This window comes from Struthio camelus, chromosome 1, assembly GCF_040807025.1.
Source record: "Struthio camelus isolate bStrCam1 chromosome 1, bStrCam1.hap1, whole genome shotgun sequence".
Lineage (NCBI taxonomy): Eukaryota > Metazoa > Chordata > Aves > Struthioniformes > Struthionidae > Struthio > Struthio camelus.
Window position 1 is genome coordinate 204,699,969 of NC_090942.1, and position 24,825 is coordinate 204,724,793.

Sequence of the window (24,825 nt, forward strand, 5' to 3'; positions counted from 1 at the left end):
GCGCGGCCTGCGGCCCTCGGGGAGGACCGGCCCTTCACCGGCGGGGGCCCCAAAAAGCACCGCAGGAGTCCTCACCGAGCCCCGAAGGGCTCTCATCCGCGGCCTGGCCCGTGAAGCGCAGGACTTGTTAACCCCAGGCTTGTTGGCTCCGGGCAGGTAACGTGAGCGCAGGTCTCTGTGCTGCGCGCCCTGGGCTGTCCGCGCAGGACACCGAGAAATGCCCCCGTCCTTCTTACTGTTTCCTCTGACACAAAGCCAGCTTCTAAGACCCAGATATCAGCAAAGGGACAGCATGACTCAAATATCGGGAAATTTTGAAATGTCCTGAGCCAGCACAGACAGCACAAGTAAACTTAATTTGGCTCTGCAATGTATACTTTGCTATACAGGTTTTGACTACATAGTTGTGCAGATCCCCTACACCCATCACGTTTTGACCAGAGGGTGATGCATGAATGAGGAAGAAATGCGGGATTTACTTTTAAGTAGTTTATTCAAACAGGAGAGAAAATAAACGGAGAGCAAGAAGGAAATGTCGTTTACTCCTGATCTTGATGAGGCAGACAGGATTGTTCCTCGCGCCTTATAATTTCAGGAGTGCATTTTTGTTGCCACAGAGTAAGGTCAAGGAGGGAGATAGCACACTTAGACTGGTGTGTTTTCTTTAAACGTGGGAGAAGGTTGTGGTGAGAATGTCAAGAGCCTCCGAACTGTTCATCTGTAAACCAAGTGCCTTAAATGTGCTGGCATTCTCTGATCTAGGTGTGTAGCTCCTTCCTACCCTCTAAGTAAGTAAGTTAGATTCTGTTATCGCTGGACAGAATCCCTCTACCTATTGCAAAGAGGGCCAAGATAGGATTTTGCGTAGTCTGAATCTTCTGTTTTAAGCTTTATTTCAGTTATTGCTATGTCAAAGTAGCTTTTATAACACTTACTCTGTATGTATCCTGTTATCTGAAGTTTTGCCTCATCCTTTACAATCCAATATTCTTTCCGTACAGGCAGATTTATTGGTCTCCCTATTTAGACTTAGCACAGGATTCTAAATTTACTAACGTTATCTAGATACATAGTATCTCTAAATGTCAAGTTTCTTGAGGCTGACCTTTTTTTTCTGGGCATTTCTTCAAAAACTTTATCTGTCACAGAGGCTTCAGCGACGGAAGCCAGCAGGGTTGCCACTGTGCAGCGTAGGCAGAATCTCCACCTGATTTATTTTGATTACTAGCAAAATAATAGCATTTCTTCAAATACACTGTTTACAAAGTTGCATGGGTTAAATGTAACTGAAATCAATGCACTAAATATGTTTATTCAATCATAAATTAATAAGAATGAAGTTAACATACTTACTTTGAATATATGGTAGATCAGTCACTGAAATAAATAGTTTGAGGACTGGATCCTCAGCGAGTATATTGGTATCTCCTCACCCCCCATAGAGCTGTGTTTCATTAGGTTTCACTTTGCAGCACTGGAGAATATGGCCACATAGCATGTGGTTTATTTGAGCGTTATCGCTACAGTCTGGGATCACATATGCATGCTTAAAGGGCAATATATAACTAGCTACATAGAGATTTATCTGGGTTTCTAAACTGTAAAGCCGAAAGAGTGCAACAGATAATCTGGTCTGACTTTAACCAGAAAGATACTTGTCATAAATTAATGGTTAACGTAGGAAATATATCTGAAAGGTACCATCCGGACCGTCTAATCTGAACTGACCTTCTAGTTGCTGTCACATGCAATTCAAGTAACTAAATGTAGAAGTATTTATCTGTTTCTTACAGGTTTTCTTTCTTGTACTAATCCCACTGAAACACAGTCCTAAAATTTCACTCCTTGGAAGTGTAGAAAGCCTATTTATTTACTAATTTCAAATGAATTAATTTATTTAATTTTAAGTATAGACTGATTTTTGCTGATTTGTCCTTGGCTAATGCTGTCCATGAGTTTAAATAGTTTTTGTCCTTTTCTGATGTTCAGCCATAGTTTATTTGTTATATCCACTCTCCCTTCTTCTGTTTTAGCTTCCCTTGTTAGTTTAGCCGCCTTTCATTAGACAGGAAACTCTTACTAGTCTCCTGATTATCCCATTGAGTCTTTTGGGCATATGCTAGGTTGAATTCATCCCTATTAAATATGACTAGACGACTAGACTAGTTTATCTAGACTACCACCAGCCTAAAAACTGCTGGACTAGTACTATTACTTCAGGTCTTGTACAGTGTCTGTAATGGAAATGCATAGCCTGATGCATCCTAGGATTATATATATGTATACACACACACACACACATATATATATATAGAGAGAGAGAGAGAGAGAGAGAGTGTGCGTGTGTAGACATCAATGTCCCAAAATCATGTTGTGATCAGTTAATAAACCAGATGTCCCCTGTTGCTTTTCATTAATGAACACATAAATAACAGTAAGAATTCTTGATTCTCCCCAAGCCACAGTAAGCTCTTTGAACTTTGCTTTCATCTCCTTGTATGTGGAATTTTCATTCATATATCATTTTCATGAATAAGGCCCTTTCCATTAATCAGCTTCACTTTGAAACCGTGTTCAACCTGTACCATAGCCCTGTTCCCTCCCCTGAGACTGCCAGGGCCGAGAGCGTGTCACAGCCCCTTTCTAGAAGTTCAGTGGGCTGAGTTAAAGAGTTTAGCCAGCTGAGCCCAAGGTCAGCTCCTTCCCTGTTAAAAGTCTAAAAGCAAGGGCCAGCCCCTCCTTTCCCTAAGGAACAGCTTTTAGACTGAGGCTATTTACACCAGCTTTTACCTGCCTGTGCTGCGTTGTGACTGTGCAGCAGCTATGTCTGCACCCAGTTTCCTACCTCCGTGATTCTGATCCTGACCTGGACCTGCTGGCTTGGCTTCCAGGCTTGGTCACCAACCTGCCTCAGCGCTACGAGCTTGCTGGGTCGTCACTGGACTGTATCCGGCTGTGATCAGCGTCTCTGGACCTGATCCTGACCCTGACTTGCTACTCCACATCCTGGCTCTTTGTCCGTGAGGTGACTGCTCCACCTGCCTTGTTTTTGCCCTTAGCTCCCACCTCACCTTCCCTTGAGGAGCAGCCAGTCCTCACTTGTCCCTAACACAGACACACAAACACAGACCCCTGTTACATCATTCCTTTATAATTTGTATCTAACCTATGCTTTTGTGTGGAAAAAGTTGAACAGAAGCAGTGATGATGGAGCAATTAGGTTAGGACACCTGGATGTAAAACAAGGAGTGAAATGAGAAAAAAATTCTGAACCATCTGTAGCTAACAGCTCTTTGAATCTCACGTAGGTTATTTACAAATGTACATTGCTTGTCTCCATGCCGTGTTCATCCTAATGGTAAACCCTTTGGGATGTAGATTGCGTTTTTTCTTTGTGTTTGTATAGGTTCTTGTGCACTGGGAAACAGATGTGGTGCAAATATCTTTATAATTATGTATGTTCCCCAATTTTTTACTATTTTTCTAAGCTTTTATGTGTAGCAGGCCAACAAGCCACTAGATGGCAAACAATTTCAGTGAGATAATACACTCGTATTTGCGCAACCTCCTGTCCCTAGCTGTGTCACTGAGACTATGGAGTGTAGTCCTATGACCGTTTATAGAAATCCAGGGTGAAGCTGATATGATCCTCCTTCAGCCCAGTTCCCTGGGCTCTGCTATGCTAGTATTCATGCAGCTAGGTAACTAGGTGGATTCATGGAGGTGCTTGATGCAAAAACTAACCTAGCCAAAAAATAAAAAAAGCAAGAAAGAAAGCAGTTTCCAGCCATATTAGTTCCAACAGCCAGCTCACTCCCCCCTTACACAAACAAGAAAGTGTATCCAGGGAGAGCAGCAAACTGAGTGTAGATTGTTTTATGCTATCAAGCCATGCTATCATATATTGTTCTTCTACTTATCATAAAATTCGAGGGTTCAGGGTGATAAAAGCGTTATGTATGTATATAAATTATCAGTCAGATAATCTCTAAGTTATTAAAGATGACCTCTGTGACTCCTGGATTTCTATCCGCAAGAGGTGTGGCATGAATGTGTATTCCCAAAATCTAAATATAACTTTTTAAAAGAAATTTAAAAAATAACAAAACTACAAAGTAATCAGACTTATATGTATGATGAGCTTCTTCTTGGACATTATCAAAGTTTTGTATGAACACATGTTTTAACCTGGACTTTCTTGGAAGCAAGCCTGAGCCAAATTATTCAGTTGAAATACTCACAGGGACCCAGAGAAAGGAAAGGATCCAAACCCCTGAGGGGCTTTCCTTTTGTGATTGTCTCCTTTTAACCTGCAGGGGAGCAGAACCAGCTCATCCAAGGCCTCTGGTCTAAACTAGAGTGAACTGTGATATCGTAAGATTACTTCTCTGATTTCTGGTGTGACTACTTCAGTTCAGTCCTCTGACTATAGTTGCTCTGATTATAAGAGGTTTGTTCAAGTGCAACTAAGTCTTCACAGGAAAGACAGGAGAGCAGAGGGCCCCATTAGTTTGTCTTGGCGATCTCACGTGTTTGTGGGCAGGAGTGGTCATATGACCTACTGATATAGAGAGTATTTTATAAATGTTTGTTTCTCAAAACAGAGAAGGCTTTCTCTCAGCCTACTTTTTCTAATTTTGAGACGACATAAATGACCAAGTTCTTTCTTTGCACCTGGCCCTGACAGTTCCGTACCTGAGAACTTGATCTAATTTTAAGCAATCAAACTTACCATCTTCTGGCAGTAAAAATGTAGTCATTTTTGCAGTCAACAATGTAGAAAGTTCCAATCAGTCAACAATTCAGCCTGTAACTTAGGGAACACAAACTAGGCGCTTTGTTTTCACCTTTGGCCCGGGAGCATAGGAGCATATTTCGGAGCAGTGACGTCTGAAGTAGTCCATGCTTGAAACAAGGCAGGAGTATAAAGGAGTCCTCATTTACCAATGAGATGGTGATGGGTAGGAAAATGTTCATGAGATGGTTGTTTTTATTTTGAGATTCGAAGTAGTTTGTAAGCCTTTCTATAAAAGGTAGGTAATTTGAGTACCATCAAAATCTGTATATGGGCCTAGCAATTTTGCAGTTAAAGGGTGATTTGGGAACTTCAGGCTGTTTGTCAGGGGAGATCTGATAACTGCAATGCAGCACAGCGCGGCAGGAGAGCATTTTGTTTGCAATTGCTTTGTCTTTGCTGGTTTCACTATAGCACCTGAAAAACAGTGGGAAACGGAAATGTTTGGACTTTTGTCATTCAAAGAGGTGGAGGTCTGGGAATAAGCCAAAGAGCAGCATTATCCACTCAGAGAGGAAAGCTGAGGAGGAGGGTCTGTTTTTGGACAGGAAGGTCAATTATCACCGTGGGATTCTGCTAAGCTGTTAATAATTCATTGCTTCAGAGCTCTGATTCTGTCATATGTACAGGTCTGCAAAAACTGTGTGAGAATTTTGATCTCTGAGTAGGGGATTGAGAGTTAGTTGTCTTAAAATATTGATACTTTTAAAATAGGAAAAATATGCAGGTTTGTCACTGGAAAACTTTTCTTACTCCTTTGCATTCCTAAAATTCTTCTATTTCTTGTTATTCATAACATTTCGTAGCAACAGCTCCTTCCTGTGATAAGTTGGAAAACTGTGGTAGACAGCTTAGTGTGGAATTTTTAAAACAAAGTACAATTTGCCATCATAGAATTATAGCCATATTTCCATACGGAAAATGTGTCTCCTTCAGTAGGGGATCTTAAAGTAGGTTCAAGATACAACTGGACAAGTTAATGAAAGAGAAATCCATTGCAAGCTATTCAGTGCAAAAGTACCAGGTCTAATTCATATCTGAAATCCTTGATCTGCAAAATATTAGAAGCTGGGAAGGTATTCTGGGAGAGTTTATGCTTGCTCCTTTCCTACATTCTTTCCCAGGTGTCCACTTTCACAGCTGTTGGAGACAAAATACTGGGCTTGAGGGACCTTTGGTCTAACACGAAATGGACATTTATTTGGTCCAACTCCTTCCTAATTTTCTTGCATATAATGACACCCTGAAGTGGCAGCTGTGGAGCACTTGCTGGAGGACAGGACTTGAGAACTTTGCGGACCAAAATCCACCACACTGTTCCTAATGAATTTCAGCTGGGGCCATCTTTTTCACTACTCCTTTTTCACTACTCACTACTTAGTATCACAGCTCCTGATCAAGACATTAATTAAAGGCTTGGCTCTAATTAAACAAGAAAGTCATTTTCAGACTGCACAAGATTCATGTCGATAATGAGTTAGAGCCCCATGCTCACTCCTGTTACCTATTGGTGCCCACTACTCTTCTCTAGATAATACTGCTAGGAATTATCAATAATACATTTTTATTCTCTTCCCAAGTGTCTTGACAGTTCTCTCATAAAAATATATGCAGCAAAGAGTAAGGTTGGTTGCTGTAGCTGCTACACGTCTTGCCATCCCGTCAATAGCAAGCGGAGCGAGTGGTGTATGAGGTTCTGTATGCTGTTCTTTATTGAACTTTGAAAAATACATCCTCTCAGAGCCCTCTAGGAAGGAATGCATTTATTTTTAATGATAATCTATTAGTTTATAATGAGAAGCAGCTCAGTAACAGATGAGAAAGATTTTAGTATAAGATGCTTAGAGAAAGCCCAATGTACAAAGGTACTATGTTAAGGCTTTGGCCTTTTAAGGAGGTTTGTGCATCCACCAGGAGGCACAGCAAGTTAGGGCTTTATTTTGCTCGCAGGACTGAACACACCACACATACTTGCAGTGAAGGGATGCAAAAGTTTTCACCTGATTTTTAAATGCAAAAGTAGGAAATGGAGAGATTTCTAATGACTACATAGAATAAAAATGGAAATGGGGAGAAGTCTCGGCCAACTGAAGTAATAACATGTACATATATCAAAAATGTTTTCTCGTCAGAAACTATGAATTGAGTAAAACAAGTTTTGTTGCTATTGTTCACAGTCATTGGAAGTCATAACTGGTATGACTGAAAATAAAAACGCTAATCAGTGTAGAAAGCAACAGAAGAGTTCTGCTTCCTAAGATGTACAGAAGCCTTTCCAAATTAAATACACCCATAATTATGGGCTAGGATGTGCTTGTGGAAAAGGGCAAAAGTTTGATGATGCAAACATTTATGCATGTGAATGATCTTATCTATTATATGTTAGTAATATAAAAGAAATTACAAAACTAGCCATAGGCTTCTCGGTAAATACCTGCACATTTGGGACTGCATAAGAAAAGGGTTTATAGTAAGTGTTGAGAAAACAGTTCGACCGTAGGTTTCTAAGGAGCAGAGTCTCACGCACACATAGCAGCAAAATTAATTATTTATTTAAGCAGCAGTACAGCAAAGTAACAGCTCAAGCTGAGTGTCTCCAGAAAGGGACCCCAAAGAAGTTCTGGGGTAATTATATCCTTTACAGCTTATTTCCCCACCTGGCAGTGAAGGTCTCCTCTAATCTTCTTTACTGAATTGGCAGTGTCTCTCCTTCTGACTGGTCTTGACCTACATCCCAGGCTGGTTGCCATGTCCTTGTCTTTCATAGTCCCTTATCTCCTGAAAGGTCAATCACAACCCAGGTGCATCCCATTTGTCTCCTGGATCCAGTTTTGTATCCTCATTAATTGGTTTCGTATCTTCATTAGCTGATTTTGTGGTTACATTGCCAGCAGCGTTTCTCGAGTTCGTTGACAGTTCGGCCGTGAGGCCTGCAGGCTTCATCTACTTTAGGGACTTAATGCTAAGCAAGAGTTAGACTTATGCTAAGCTGAAGCTAAATCAGCTACAATTTTCTTCTCTAACAGTCCTGAAGCTAAATCAGTTACAATTTCCTTCTCTAACATAAACTTATCAGTTATGCTTTTCCTCCGACAGTGTAACTGGAATTAGAAACAATGATCCTTCTCTCTAACACCCTAGGAGCATGTATACAGCTTCTGGAAAGTCCATAGTGGTGTTTTCAACGCTGCTAACTTTTGTAACTTTTAAAGTATTTAAATCAAAGCCTTCTTTCTCCTATTTAAAAATTAGGCAATCAGCTAAGAATCTGAAATGTAAAAACAAGTGAGAAGTTCTCTTCTCCCTGTTTGCAGAAAAGCCTGAATATAAGAGCACAAGAAGGAAGTAAAGAGAATCCCAAACTATTTCTAAAATGTCTTTTTTTTTTTTTAATGCCAGTTTCACGACTTTCTGGGAACTGATTTTTGAAAGCCTGGGTTTGGCAGGTCTGTGCTTGGCTCATCTGGGCTTTACCCAAGTCCCTTTTTTTCTTGGCAGCACTTAAAACATTTGAGATGTAGCCTATGCTCCTTCATAATCCCAGACTGCCCTGTGCAGTCAAGAGCCTTTCAGCACAGGAAATGAACAAAGTTACCGAAGGCTGTAAGCACCAGCGGGTGGAACAGGCTGCTGGGGGCCAAGGGAGAGGAGCCAAAGAGCCTGCTCTGCTCCCAAGGACTAATCTTTGTGTGCATTTGGTGCATGTGACAGTGCACCGTGACTGGTGTTGAAGTTTTGTTTCATTTTAAATTACGCTAGTTTAGCTGGCAATAATTTAACTGCTGGAAACCCAGTTGCTTAGAGAGAAGTCATCTGATATTTCTAGTTCTTTCGCATTTACATGAGCTGCTGCTGTTCACCAAGCAGACACAGTGTGTGATCGACTCCTGCAGCAGGTCACGTCCTGCTAAAACACTGCCGCAGCAGCACTAGACATTTTTGTGACTGTTCAGCAATCTGAGCAGTAAAACAGCGGTAAAACAATGCTTCCAATGTATTGCACTGGCTTTGCCGGACAGCTCTTATTTCAAGGCAGAACACTGTGTTGGTGTATAGATATTATATAGCAGGTTTCCCTTGCACTGCTCATAGGGCTCTGCCAAACTACTGGCACAACATTGAAGTTAGTGAACCGCAGCGGTACCACTGTGGTTATAAACTGCTGAGGCAGCACTCTAGCCTATTACTTTTTTATACGCTTCTGTTTTTTGTACAGAACACTGGTAACAGAATCGTGCCACATTCAAGTCCTAAAACAGGCCGAATTATGTTTTAAATTGGCACAGCTGTGATGGTAGCGACTGATTCCTGCCACATTACACCAGCACAGAACTTGGCTAACCATCGCTATGCAGAGGCCTTGTACAAGCACAGATAAATTAATTTCTAGCTCCCGTGTTTACGTCCTATGCAATTAAGTCTGATACTTCTTTTAGTAACCCCCTTAAAAACAAATGTCTTTTAAAGATTTTTTTGCAAAGTCCTGGTCTCACCGACTCGACTGCGTTTGAGATTTCAGATTGATGCTTTTGCTGTGCTTGATAGATTTTACGTACAGACTAGTGTCTCACTAAGATGGAAGAAACTCGAACTATTCAGTTATACAATGGAGAAGTAAATGCTTTTTCAGAAATTACTATTTGTTCAGGGGAGGGTGGCAGTTCCTGAGCCAGCACTATTACAGTCATCCAAGACCAGCTTGTCTAGAGTCTTTGACATTTCTTAGCTGAGACTCCCAAGTACTTAGACTGAATTCATTTCCTTCTATTTATGTATGTTTCCTTTTATTAGGAATTTATATCTTTTTATTAGGAATATTTTTATTAGAATCTTTTTATTAGGAATGTATATGTATTATGTGTCCTTTTGTTTATTTTATTTGTTTGTTTGCTTTCATGCTAGGTTAGTGGTTTAGAGGGTGTGTTTGAAAAGGCTAAAGTCTCAAGCACTGCAAACAAACATATGAACAATTTTTTTCAAAAGACTAATCCCACTGCATGGAAAACCATGATGTCATCACACAACAACTGAAACAAAAATGCTCAGATGTTTACATCTGTATTATTACAAAAATAATCAAACAGTAAAATACATACATTAAAGCAAAAGAAGACAGAACACCATGCCTTCATTTTAGTGGATTTTATTTTGATAGAAGTAAAACAGAAGTTAGCAGCTGTAACTGAACCATCCGTAAGCAGCAGAGCACAACCTGTGTCTAGGTCTGCCCATCTCTCACGCAGATGTGGGCCTCTCAGGCAGCCTGTCTGACACCTGCAGAAATGCTGAAAGGCAGCTCACAGACAACCTGACCCAGTGTACCCAAAGCAGTGAACTGTGCTTATTGTGAACTGCCCTCCAAGGTGTGCTTGCCTGCTCTCTGACCCCTGACCCCCCTGATCTAGAGGGTGGCCTGAGGTTGCCCAGCTAGGTTGTTGTCTGGCAGAGCGAATCTGTTCTAGAGGAAGTGTACGGAGCATACATCAGAAGGCAGCTGAGATATATTCCCTCAGGGCACAGATGATACCAAAATTACCCACCATACTTCTCTGCAGTATCAGTGTTTCAAGTGCATCATTCTCTGCTTTGCAATAAAAATTTCTGGAGGAAATCCTGTGTTCTCAGTCTTTTGCTAGAGCTTTGACCTCTTGTGCAAAGACGTATAATAGTCCAATCTTAATTTAGGATTAAAAAATATGTTGTATTCCATCTTTGCTTGATTTGCTGAATTGGCCTTCTTGTCCCACAGATTTGTTAGTGTCTTTGCCCACTGTACAGGAAGAAGAAGAATAATGCCAGTTCAGTGTTTTAGATTTCACTGAATCTGGAAGAATCTATATTGCCAGTTCTGCAAACCAAATGCATGCAAGCAGTTCTTCAAGTACATGACTAAAATGATCAGGGCTGCTTGTGAGACTCATAGGTCCTGTGAGACTCTCACCTCACTGTCTATTTTAACTGGATTGCAATAGAACGTAATGAGCCTTTGAGTAATAGCTTACATTAGATACTACACAAATATTTTTGTAACTGATTTCTCAATATATTTAGGTACACATTAGGAGGTCAAGGATCCTAAGCTCATGAAGAAAAACGTTAGAAATTAAAAATCTCTGTCAGAGTTTTTGAAAACATGATGAGACACAAATGACATTTGGTTATACCAACATCTTGTAGAAGGCCTGAATCTTTTTATATAGAGTTACTCTGAAGGCTCTTGTCTTGATGAAGAAATTTCAGCAGCAGTTCTCAGCTATGCAACTGCAGTAGTAACTTCGTGGCATGAGCTCTAGCAGAGAGGAGAGGTACTCTACCACTTAAAACCTACTCTGAACAGGAAAAGTGAAATGAGTTAGGTTATGTCCATGTGGCAAAGTGAAGAAGTGAATACAGAATGAGTCTACATCTCAGTGCAGGTGACAATGCAACACCTGCTATTTCTGCTCACAATATCTAGATTAAAAGTGCTATGCAGGCTTTGGGCATGTGTTTCTTTTGCTTGTAAAAACACCTTAATCATACAGCCTCCTTTGCTGTATTTTACAGTGTCTATACTATGTCTAGCATGATTTGGCGTTTCAGGTTTAATAGTACTAATGAAAAAGACACTAAAGCAAAAAAATGTGTTAGCTTGCCCCACTAGCATTTGTAGTAGTAGTGTGACTAGACTACTGTTGAAAAATAAGCAAGCTACATTAAAAACTGAATTCTGTTCTTCTGTATGCAGCTGTATAGTAGGACTTTGGCCGTCATATTTTGAATATGTGGGAGGATGAATACTAAAACTAGCCTTTGTAAGTGCAGTGAACTTTAAAGAATCTTGCATGGAACCATGACAGACCTGTCCACCAAGAATGGTAGCATTTTTGTGGATCTTAACAGTTAGCAATTGCATTAGTAAGTTAGAAATGCTAATTACTAAACAGAGCTACAGCCACAAACCCAAACTAACGTTTGCAAGACCTATTTCATTTGGGAACAAGGTTTTCTGAGCCCCAACAGCTATAAAGTAACTTTTGAAACTGCTCTCTGCATAAATAAATTTCCCAAAAGTCTAAGCTGTCTAGAAGAACTGTCTTTCTACAGAAAAAAAGGATTTTCTGAACAGTTGTATAACTTGTATTTCTTATGTTCTCCTCAAGTGAACTAAAAAACTTGATCTTTCGTAAGAGGAGGCGTTTGGAGCAATTATACGTGCTCTTCAGTAGTCTCTCTGAAACTTTGCTTTACAGAATTAAACCTTAGAGATTCTTTCCCGTTTTTTCCTCAAGGCATATATAGTTTGATCACTGACACGCTCTCTCTGGGCTAAACCTAGTTATATTTCTAAAATAATGTTGAACTCATTGGAGCATATAACTTGCCATACTGCATCACATTCATCTAGCCCAATTGCGCACATCTAACTTGTTACCAGTTCCCAGTGCTTCTCAGAAGATGCAAAAACAAAACAAACCCAAAAAATATTTTAAATACAATTGGGGTGATGGAGAATTCATTCAGATGGGGACGGTTCAGGTCGTGAGACTGTTCTGGAGTATCCCCTTTATAGAGGTGATAGGGTATATTTCCTTTGGTTCTGCAGGCATTTTTCCACTTCGGGGGGATGCTACTGGCATGCTATCAAAAACGTCCTGTATCTGGAAAACACAAAGCTGAACGGTCTACTTCAACTTTTCATTCTCTCTCTTTTTCTTTTAATATAGATACACATTACAGGAAATTCCAATATTAAAGAAAGGAGTTATCCTCTACTTGAAAGAGGGGAAAGGTGAATTTCTGTTTTGAGGTTCTGGCATGCCCATTTTGATAGAACATGGAGATGACATGTCTTAAAGTCTTAAGAATATATTTTGGCTGAAAAGTTGTAACTCTCCTCTCATAACCCTGCTTATTTCTGCTTGTTAATAAGGAAGCAATTATTGGGGTAAAATTAGGAGGGGTCTGGCCCTAAAAATGCTTCACTGACTGATTCCTAGTAAAAATCCTGTATGTTGTAATATAATTTTATTCACAAAGTTGTACAGCTATATCTCAGAACAGTTTACTCCAATGTATGTGCCTTAGGAAAAAAACATTTGCTTTGCCTCTAAAAATTGTATATATTTTTCAGTCTTTGAAATACTTGCATCCAATTCCTTGGTAACCGTATTTTTTTTCATCCATAGAAACAGTTGCATCAAAAAAAGTTGTTGTCTGAATTAGTAATTTTCATTCTCACTTGCACCTTTCCTCCTATTTCATTTCATTAGAAATGCTTAAAATTAGCTACCTGAAGTGAATGCCCTCAGAATTATAAAGTTTGTAAACCAACAGCTTTAATTTTCAGTGCTATGGACATGACCTAGGTACAGCCATATTATAGTTAAAATAAACATTGTCACTAAAATAACAACAATGCTGTCACAGTGGAACAACTTGCACTTGTCATTATAATTATAACTATGAACGAGATAAAAAGGTTAAGTGGCCAGAAGCAGGAACTGCAGCTAAGTGTCAGCTGTTAAATGACAACAACCTTACATGTCAGTGAAGGCATGTCTGGGTGAGATGACACAGGAGCAGTGACATGAGCAGATATGTCCCACCTGGGAAACAGGAAATCAGACAGCTGCCCCAACCTTAAGTGCAAAGCAGCTTAATTTGTTAACTTGCCTTTTCTGCAACTGCCAACAGTTACAAAACAAATCATAAAGAGATAACAGAGGAAACAATAGATGGAACATAATGACCGGCTAATCCATATTTTGTGTGTGCAAATTAAATTTTTAGTAAATTATTGCCACAGAGATGTAGTATTGAGGTTCATTTCAAATGAAATAAGATCCATATTTGACATTCTATTAAATAAACACTCCTCCACAAATGATTTTACTGCTTTCTGTCTTGAGCAGAAAAGGTATCCAAATTTGACCCTGAGACAGACTGACACCACTCTGGGATAGCTCTTGCAGCAGCAGAAACTGGAGGAGGACTGGAGCAGATACCTAGGAGGAGGACAAGGACATGCCATTGGAAGAGGGCAATCATATGTGAGAGAATGGTCAGTGGTAAAACCTTCGATCTACCCCTTGTCTCAGATTGCTACTCCCTCACCCAGGCCCAAGCCAGTATAACGTTTCTGCTTCTGGGAGGAACAAGAGAACCAGCATTTTCGTTAAAACTCTCACTTCCAACACGGCTTCACTTGGCCATAAAACAAAACTTTGCTGCAAACAACCTTGCTGATTTTCAGCTGTGAAGATGGTTACTGGTCAGCCAAGTTTCAACATGAATGGTAGCGCTAAGCCTCTTTAGCTAGGTTAAAACCAAGTTAGGTAGAACTGCCTGACACCTAGCCAGCTACCAATACAGCAGTTCAATAGTGGATTATCCAGACTGCTGTTTTTCAGGCTTCTTGATCACACTTTGGGGTCCTCACTTATCATTCCTACTTTCCACTTCTTTCTCAAGAAGAGAGAGAATCCCTCTTCCTCTAGATTTTTGCAAATCAGGTCTGCCCTCCCTGGTCACACTGCTCATGCAGGGGGATATCCAGCTGAAGAAGCCTCGAACTGGACTCCTTAACAACTTCCCAGGAGCTGAGGCAAACAGTAATGAAGGTTTGTGAACGAGCTGTTAATTGAACTGAAGAACATCAAAGTTAGCTTCACATAGCTATGGTATGTCAAAAAGGAAAAGGACTAATCCTTCCCAGATTAATACCGTATTTTGCCTTTTTGAACTTGCTCAAAGCTGAGACCACGTATAGGCACTCAATAAAGGCAACTTGGAATGGTTAGTGTTGCTACTGGAACCCTTATATTTTTACAGAAATTTGCTATTTTAATAATGCCTGAAAACACTTTTTGGCATTACATTGGAAATACATTTAAACTACAAACAGATTTAACAACTGATATACAAATTTAACTACTACCTAAACCATTTTTTGTAATTTCAGCAAATATTTTAAATATCTACGAATTCGATTTATCTAATAACCACAAGATTCTTTCAATTCCATTTGTTTCTAGCAAAGGCTTGTAAAGGCAATATAAAATCCTTGTTGGAAAAAGAAGTAAGATTAATGTCCATTAAGGCAACATATGTATGATTGTTATTCAAATACTAACAAAAGAATAAACAATTCACTTTTTAGATCATATAATTAGTAATAGCCTAAAATTATCCTGCAATAACTTTAGATGATGTAAGGACCGCTTCTGTAAACATATTAATAGATGAACATGTGTATATTGAGCCATGTGCATAAATATTCCCAGGAAGAATGGCTGGCAAAGGGTTCCAGGCAACGGTTCCAGGCTGGCAAAGCCTAAGTCTATGTATACCTTTTCATGTTAGTGGTGGAGTATGGACAGAACTACGCTTCCATCCTAGCTGACAGCATCAATCTTAGTTAAATTACAGGGTAAAGGAGTGTTGCACACCATTTAACAGGCCAAAAAAAAAAAAAAAGGAAATTCCTCCAAGTAATTTTTTTTTCAGTTCTCCTTTCCAAAATGCCTTGTCTATTAAATGCCCCCTGGATTGCACTTGAATATATTTAGCTTTAATAAAGTAGACTCTAACACACAACAGAATCTTCACTTACCAATGCTTTATGTCTCTGCCAGCGTACTGGAAAAAGCATTGCATTGGCCTAAAATTTTTACTATTAGATGTGATTTTAGGATTGGTTCCTCAAACAGGGTAAAGAAGGTTCAAAATATTTTCTAAATAAAGAGTTATATTTTGGCATTACTGTTGGAAGACAAACTTTTAAGACAAACTTTTTTATCTTTCAGTTTCAGCACTCTTATCACTAATTTTATAACCTGCCTCTTAAAGAACTGTGTAATTTAAGTTGATATGCATACCTGAAAGCTTTCTTTATCAGCTGTAGTTCCTTCTGTAGTTTCAGTTTCATGGCTAATCTCTAACTGCACTTCTGTTTTTACTGCCCATTTTATCAGGCAAGCTGCAACCCTACACCTTGCTAAGGAAGCAAAGTGAGAAGAAAAACATATTATACTGTTTACAAGATAGATAAGACTATTATTTACCTTGACTTTTTTGAGGAATGATATTCTTCGCGTAACAGCGTAAGAGAGAAAGCATATCCTAAGATGATAGTAGTTAACAAATGAAAAGGAACTTTCTTCCACTTGCTGTCAACACTTGTAAAGAAACCATTACCTGCTGCAACAATTCTATACCAGAGCCAGTTTGCAGTCGACTGTTTTGGAAGCAAAGCCAGTTTCTAAGTCAGTCAATTAAGGTAATATCTGTGCTCTGCAGTGAATTATAGATAGTGTTTTGTCTGCTTCAAAGTTTTTCTCTTTGAATGGAACAGGGTCTGGTTATCTTTGGAAGTACCTTTCTTCATTTCCCTTGGGTCTTGCTTTGCTCTGCAGGAAAAAGCCATCTGAAATGGGGACGGGTATATTTTGTGCTACTGATGGCAGGCCAATGGAACTGTGCATCTGCGGAAGCTGTATGACACGCTAGAAATTTAAGGTACTGCAAAACATTCTGGTTTAAACTGGGATGATCTCAAAGGTGAGCAGTGACAGTACAGAGAAGGAAAAATTAACCACTTGTCTCTTCTTCATTGGATCAAAGTAGCATAAACAAAGCTGTAAAGGAAATTTTAGCCTGTAGAAGGAAAATGAATGCACTTTAATAGACTAAGAGGTTCATGCTCCGTGGTGATGACTCTGAGAGAAATGCCTATTTGAAATACACAGTAACATGCATAAAATCATCACAGATTAAACTCTAGCAGAGACAGCTAAGCTCAGATTATATAGTTCAATTTCATTTCTGTCATAGATTGCATTCCTCAATGCATCTGGTTTATGGGAGCATTCTTCATATTTTGTTCAAACAACTTTAAAAACAACTAATAAATGAGGCTCCCAAAGATTCTCTGGGAGATTATTTCTTGTGGCCTGCCAGGCAGCTCTCCTTGTCTTTCCCTTCTCCCCACCCCCGATTCAGCCTAAAATGTTCTTATTATTCTTTTTGAAGCAGCTTTAATTGGAAATTCCTTTCAGTTCTTCCCCCAACCTTTCCTTCTTTATCAGAGAGCCAGAGGGCGAGGTGTATTAATAGCAGTGGCATGACTCAGAGTCGGTAGCTCAGGTGGATCCCTCCTGCACCGAGCTCTGCTGCTCGGCCCCTCGAGCTATGCCGGCCCTGAGCGCTTTTGCTTCCTCTCAACCAGAAATAAACTGCAAAAGCACGGAGGGGGCTGGGGCTGCCTCGGCCTCTCTCTCCTTCAGAAGAATTCTCCCTACTCCTTTCTTCTCCATCCACATTGGGATTGTATATGATAAAATGAACATATATTTATATATATATATATATATATGAATGAAAATATGTATGTGGAATGTGTGGTCCTAACCCACATTCCGATTTTCTTTCCCCCACCTGAGTGATAACAAAGGAGCGAGGGTCCCAGCTCCGCGCCTCTCTGCAAGCAGACAGAAAAGGGGGACAAGGTCAGTGCCCTGCACTAATGGCACCTTGCCTTTGGCATTACTGGCGTTTTCTTTCCTCGTATGCCCTTAAAACTCACTTCTCAGTTTTAATATTTCACCAGCGGTTAAGGTAAGAGCTTTCCGGAGCTCGCCTTTTCCTCGCTTAACGGGAGTAAACGGCAGCCTTGCGGCTCAGCCGCTCCCACCAGCGAACCCGCGCACCCGAGGCTCGGCCTCGGCGGGGCCGTTGGAGAGGCCGTTACGCGGCGCTGCACCGAGGCCGCGTGGCGGGACTCCCTCCTCGGGGCAACGGGCGCCCCTCGCGGGGGGGGGAAGGGGGCGCCGCCTCAGGGCTTCAGTTCCGGGCCTCGGAGTTCCGCCGCGCCGCGCCGCCCTCCCGTCCCTCAGCGGTGCCCGCGGCCTCACCAGGGGCGCGCGCTCCCGCGACACCGCCCCGCCGCCGGAGCGGGCAGTGCGGGCAGTGGCTTCGCCCCCTCTTCTCGCGCATGCCCGACCGCCCCGCGCATGCGCAGTGCGGGCACGGAGCAGCCTCCGACGGGGTGGGGGGGGAAATCTGAACGGCGGCCGCCGCCGCCATATTGCAGAGCTGTCAGCGGCAGCCGCGCTTTGCGCCTTTTCGCCGGCGGCGCCGGTAGCAGCACGGGGCGGCCCCGCAGCGCCGCCTGCCCCGGTGCGAGGGGGGGAGCTGCGCGGCGGCGGCGAAGGGGGGGGACGGACGGACCGATCGCCCTGGCCGACGCGGAGCGGAGAGCGGAGCGCCAAGCAGCCCACCCCGGCGTTTTGTGTTCCTCCCCCCCCCCCCCCCCGGCCGACGCCGCGGAGCGCCCACCGCCGTAGCCGGGGAGCGGAGCCTCAGGTGAGGGGGGGGCGCGGGCGGGCCGAGCCGGGCCGCGCTGGCCCCGACCCCGCGGGGCGCGCCGGGGACGGGGGCGCGGGCGGCGTCTTGGCGGCTCCCGGCGGGCGGCGCGGGGGGAAGCGGGGAGGGCAGCAGGCCGCCGGGCGGGGGGCGGCGCTGAGGCGCGCCCGCAGCCCTCAGGAGAGGGGGCGGCGGGCACCGGCGCGCTCGGCGCCGACTTGTTGCGGCGGCGACGCGGCGTTGTAACGCGCCGCGCGTCGGAAACAAAACAGCGGCCGGGCCGCGCCGGTGCCGCCGCCGGTGCCGAGGGCGGGCGCTGCGCGGTGTGCGGCAGCCCCGGAGCGCGGCCCCTGCATTATTCATGCGCCCGGGCTGCGCGGCTCGCGGTGCCGCTGCAGACATGTGGCAGTCGGCTCGGCCAGCTGACCGTGGCGGTGTGGCGGAATAATGAGGAATTACTTCATAAACAAGTGCTGTGGAGCATCTGTTGCTGTCTATTGTTTTCAACAAATGTACGTTTTGGAGTCCTTAAGGACTGGTCGACGTAATGGGCGCAGCGGCCCTGAATGAGCCATTGTGCATTGTTTTTGAATGGATTAATGTTTTGTACTAGTCGTGGGCATTCGTGATTAACCTTGCCGCTTAAAGGCCAGCGAAGATAAGGAGCCTGAGCTTATTAAACGTTGTGGAATTCATTTTTTGGTCAGCTTTCTGAATTTGAACATGGAAAATTTTCCCTATGGACTCCATGCCAATACAAGTGATTATATCAGTTATAAGGTACCATGAAGTGGTCTTTTCTAAAAAGCATTTATTTGATTAAGTGATTTATGGGAGTTGCAATTCAGAGTTCAGTTACGTCTTTGTGAGTGATTTGCGTCAGGCCTCAGACAAGTCCCTGCATCTCATTCTATCAAGTTCTCATCAGAGGTGTTTGTCATCCTGCTGTCACAAGTGCTTTGGGGATGCATCTACTTGCACAGCTCTTCACGTATTGAGAAGACCATAGAAATACTATTGTTGCTCTCAGGTCTTATGGAGTGCGTTGGCACAACATTGCCGGGCATTGAAAGGGAAGACATGGTGTTGATCTACAGTAATATTACAGCTGTTGTGATGAGGTAATTCTGTGATTCTTAAGGATGAGAGAGAAGTAGTAATTGTTTATTGGATTCTAAGACTTGTGTCTATGGATTTATTGATTTAGTGTAAGAGGGGCCATAAGAAAAATAAACTGTAAAGCAATGCAATGTTTCCAGGTAAGCAACCCCTCAGCAAATGGCAATTGCAGGACAATGGCATATTTGCAAGTTCTGTGCCAAAGTGACACAGCTCTTCTGTCAGGTTGGGAGACTACAGAGCAAAAGTACAATAAACAGTTTAAAAAAAAAAAAAAACCCACACAGAAAAGGAGATGGAATGACTTGTCAGGAGCTGTCCAGACAACGCTGACTGTGAAAATCCTTGTAAAAATGTCTCTAGGGAGGGCACAAAGAGTTTTGGTCATCTGACATACAATAGAGAAAATTGCAGAGCTTGATAATATTCAAAGCTGCCACGATAAAATTGATTGACAAGAAATTAGGCAAAGCCATAAAGAGGGTGAAAATATGGGCCTATCTACAAGATGCAGAAATAGTGGGGTGAGAAATTTAGCTGGTTATGAAAACAAAAGACAGTTTCTGGAAAGTAAAGCAAGCAAGTTACTTTAACCATTGTCAGAATAAGTATATGTATTCTTTTTCTTCCACAGTCTTTAACTGTTGCTCAGCTTTTTAAGAAGGGGTGCATCTCTCTGTTGGCAGAGATTGAGAGGGGCAGTTGTTAGAAGCATCACTTCTTTTTATTGGATGCGTTAAATACATCAAAGCTGTCATATCACTTTGTGTTGCATTAGAAGTGTGTGGGAGTACAGGAAAGGGAGGATTTTCAAGTCTGTAAATGTAAACACAGCTTTATACAAACTTCTGAAGAAAGTCCTGATTGTTGAAAGATATTAATACATTAAAGCAGCGCTGAATGTATCTTACATGCTTAGTGACTTTACTCTAGAGCTAAAAAGACCTAGGTGAACTCTTTCCTTTAAACACTGAAGGACTGCATCCTCAAGGTAACTTTACCAGTAGGCTAATTCTTAGTTATGCTTCAAATTCAGAAGCTTTTTTCCTTTCATCTTTAAACATTTATTAATCTCTCTGTGAAGTGAAACCTTCAAGTCATGTAATCCAAGGAACAAAAATATTTCATTGGCACAGAAAGAGGGTTTTAATAACCTTCACACCAGAACGTTTTGATTTAAGAACTCTGACTAATGTATTTGGAGACTAATACGAGTGGCAAGTTCATGTTCATATGTTTCCTTTATTTTATGAATTTAGTTCCAAGAGACTTAACTGGATTATTGAGAAAATAAAATACTTGGTTCTCTAATAGGATCTATCCAGAATTCTGGTTATGATATATATATTTTTTTCCAATTGTATTTTTAGAGAAAAAATTGTTTTTTGTTGAAACAACAGAGTATTTGCATCAATCGGGTATCTTAATTTCCATTTTTACTTGTATATCAAATGCATGTGGGAAGATTGGACATTTTGTCATTGTGTGACACTTCAGAATCCTATAACTACTTTGAATAGTACAGTTGTGGTGGGTATTTTTCAAACTGAACTTTGAAGTTAAGATTACTAAACCTAATAAAAATAAATTTTATGTAAATTATATAGAATATCTGTTATTAACTGGTAAAATTGTATCGCATTAATATTATTTGGCTGGTCTATGCTGGTTTTCATTTAACTACTGCGCTGGCAAATGCTAATTTTTCATTTGTACTTCTGAAGTGCTCGAAATTCTAGTTGAGAAGAAACGCTTCATACTCCTCAGCATATATTTAGCTACTGAAATACATTTCATGCATAGTAATTGTACTAGTTATACTGTAATAACTTTTCAGAGAGATGGCAATCCTCTCTGAAGTGTGTTTTTTTGGGGGGGGGGGAGGGTTGGGGGAAATGGTGGTTTTAAGAAGGTAGAGATATAGAACTCAAGATTGGTATGTAAAACTCTACAAAAGATATCCAGCGTCAGTCACATCTTGGTTATTATTGGTTTCTTACAGAATTGCCTTTTTAATGAAATAGCTTATTTTGGTTTCTTCCTCGGTTTGCCTCCATCTCAGACATTTGTGTAGACCACCTTCCCTCATCTGTCTGAAAGAGATGTATGCAGACCTAAAGTCTGTGGCACATGAACTTCTCTAAGAAGTTCTGTTCAGAAAATGCGTCGCTAGGAAGCTGTTAAGATTAGTGGAAAAGATAATTGCCCTGCAGGTACTCACAGGTTGCTTTAGAGTAGAGACTTTTCTGCAGAAAGCTGAGACCAGTTAGTCAGGTACAGTGAACCTGCAAGTTTCCTGTTGCTGCCGCCTCAAAGATCTAAAACTTGTAGGTATCGCAGAAATTGGGATGGCATAAGGATCTGGGGAAGAAAAGGTATATTTATTTTAAATATGTTCCTGTAAATAAATGGATAAGAGGGTTATACTGCTGTACCCAAAGGCCTGTCATTCCCATCATCTGTATGTAGAGGCACAGATGATGAGCTTCCTTTTTATAGAGCTTAGGAGGCACACTACTGAGGAGGCTGGTTCTCGGAGGAGCTCCCAAGCTGTCAGATGGGGATCCTGCTTTTGAGGATTCGTTGGTTGTCTGCCAGGCAGACATCCTGCTCAAGCCTTCTGCCTCCTAGCCCTTCCTCACCTGACCTCAGACCCATGGCTGTGTATGAATGTTTCTTTTGAAAACAACTGCTGCATAAATTGTATGACAGAATTTTGGCACCAAGCATATTATGCACCATCATTTTACAAAGAAAGCTTTCTTTGTCATCTTTCAACAATTACTTTATTTGTTGGCTTCTCAGGCATAACCAGAAACATGGATGATAATGATTTCAAAATCTAACTGACTTGTAGTGAAATCAGTTAAAATCACAATTCTGCTTTTCAAGATAATTTTTGGAGTTGTGGATGACTTATTTCGTTTGCATGTCATGTGGAGCCAGGTCACATTTTGGCAGTTTGGCTCAGTCTGAATCACTAGCATATACTACGAAGCCCCGAGGACTGGAGTGCCACAGCAGTAGGAACTCTGCAAAGTCAGAAATCTGCTAATCGTGACTTGGAAGAGGCACCTTTAGGAGCTGAAAAGCCAAAGTGATGAGCCTTTGTGTACAGTAGGTCACAGGCTCTTTTCAGAACCTGGGAAGTGATATGGGGGTAGTTTCCAATCCTGGCTGGCCATTTTTTCTTCTGTTTGCAGTGCAATTTGACACTGGTGTTAAGATAAAAGCAGGTATATGTGAGTAATTGTTTCAAAGCGTAGTATTTGGTAAAACTGAAATGCTTGCATCCACTAAATCACTAAATATAAATTCACTAGAAACATATAAGCAGCAGAAATGAACTCCCGCTCCAGTAATAATAGGGGAGATGCACAGTGTTCTGCCTGGCAATGATTTTCAGTTTCTTTTGGCCAGATATTTTTCCTGGTATTTGTTTCATTTGAATGTTGGCTGGTGCCAATAATAGGGAAGGATGGGTGGTGTTTTTCTATTCACCGCTTGCTTCATTTCAATTTTTACATAGTCTTGAAGTCTGCAAAATTCTTAATTTTATATGGAGATAACACTTAGTTGCAGTGCTCTTATGTGAATATACTGTTTTGAATTTGCATAGCGCTTTGAATGTGAAAGCATGTAGACTCAGGCTGTTGTTGTGCTATGCCCAGACCACTGTTTCCATCTTATGATTTAAGTTTTACACTAATATCTGAATTAGTTTAGTTTGATTCTTCTCATAATTTAGCACAAGGTCTTTATGATCTGAAAGAGAAATAAGCTGCAGCATAGTTGACTATAAATTTACTAAATTTGTTTCATTTTTTTAAAGAAGTGACAGGTTTTTTTCTCTTTATTGAAAGATACTATCAGCAAACTGTTTAGAGAAAAATACCTCAACTAGAATTTAATTGGTAGATTTCTTCTGTTGCTTATGTACTATTATAATTAATCAGATTCATAAGATCTGTGGGACTGACAGTGATGTTATTTATTGATATGGGGTTTTGCACAATAAGATTCTTAGTTTGGCTAGTGCTTTATTTTGCTGCATATAAATGATAAATATTCATTCTGTAAACTCAGTTAAAGTATTTGTCTACTGATTGTGACTTGATGACATAGAATTCTCCTATGAAATGTTGTAGTCACATTTCTGATTTAAAAAAATATTACCTTGAAGTTTTAAAATATATTTTCTAATAAATAATTCAGGATTTGTTGGTAGTAGTCTAAGAAAATGTTTGGGTAAAACCAAAAGCAAAAAATTAGAACACATTTGTGGAAGAACCTACAATGTTAAAAATGTATGAGGGTCTGACTGAGTCTTGCTAGAAAGTGATAGACGTTCTCTTTTGGCGAGACTTCAGAAAGTAGTTGGTAACACAGATCTCATTCTTGTGCCGTATGCTACTGTTTATTTCCCGGAGACCGAACTTAACTAATGCTAGTAGTCTTAACTTTTTTTTGTTTCTCTGTTTTACATGGATCACATTTAACTCTCCTTCACGGTATTATATTTGTATGTGATTATAATAGAATATAAGTTAATTGATTTTTATTAGTTATTTGTGATCATTGTATTAAATTGAAAAAATTTAAAGTTGGAGCAGTAGCATGAAAAGATACTGATTTACTGTTGGAGAGACTGCCCTACCAAATCTTTTTTGCTGCTGTATTGAAGAACAATCAATTCTTTGGACTTAGCAAAGGTTTGGTAGAATTTCTAGTGAGAAATACTAACTTTTGCATTTAAAGAGAAGGATTTACCTTACCATACCTCTTCCTTATTCTGTGCCTATAGTTAGATTTGCATTGAAAATAGTTGTGCTACTTCTTATTCCTTTTAATGCTGTAGAGTTGGCACACTTATAAAATGGTAGAGGAGAATCTAATTTAGCTTTTGCATTGTTAATTAACTGAGTTTAACTCCAGGGCTTCAATCTGCCTTTAGTTTTACTAGCAGTGAGACTCTGCTGGTAAAAAGGTGAACATAGGGATTACTACAGATCAAAATCCTACTTACTGATAGCAAAAGTAAGAGCCAAGGTTGTTTTGCTTTTTATTAGCTTGTAGAAATTTTCTGAGGAGTACTTTAGAGAAAGAGGGGAGGAGAAGAGCATTTGTGAAGTGAAAATGTGCTGTTGAATTTTACAGGCAGTGTTTTAAGGATCCAGAAAACCTTACAGAAAAATGTTTCTCTTATCCTTTTTCTCCTGAAGCCTTTCTTGGTAAAATCAAAAAGTTTTGAAAACAAGTTGCAGAGAAGTGTAGAAGCTTGCATTTTTCAAGAATGTATTGAACTGTATCTTAGAATAGTGAAGTAGTCTTGCTGATACTTTCCAGTACTTTAGAATATCTTCTATAACTAAAAACTCTTTCAAAATGTACAGTAATGTAATTGTCTTTATGCTAGGCAATTTGCTGTCATACCTTTATAGTTGTACCGTGTTCATTTTGTCAGTGAATATACCTTAAGGATATTGTATTAATTTTTAAGCTGTTTTTTCCTTAAAAAAATTTACTATATCCGCATTACAACATACAACAGGTCTTTCTTTATATGA

General features: G+C 40.7%; 1 protein-coding gene across 3 annotated transcripts in view; it reads left to right on the plus strand.

Annotated features, from left to right (window-relative positions):
- The first annotated feature begins 17,778 nt into the window (after positions 1-17,778).
- Positions 17,779-24,825, plus strand: part of RDX (radixin) — a 41,359-nt gene continuing 34,312 nt past the window's right edge. Inside the window, exon 1 of one of the 3 annotated variants that reach the window (XM_068930301.1) lies at positions 17,779-18,139. The gene's annotated coding sequence lies outside the window, so the exon portion shown is untranslated. Of the gene's footprint in view, positions 18,140-18,262; positions 19,261-24,825 lie in introns of those variants that run through there. The other 2 variants (XM_009683791.2, XM_068930302.1) reach the window with 2 other exon arrangements.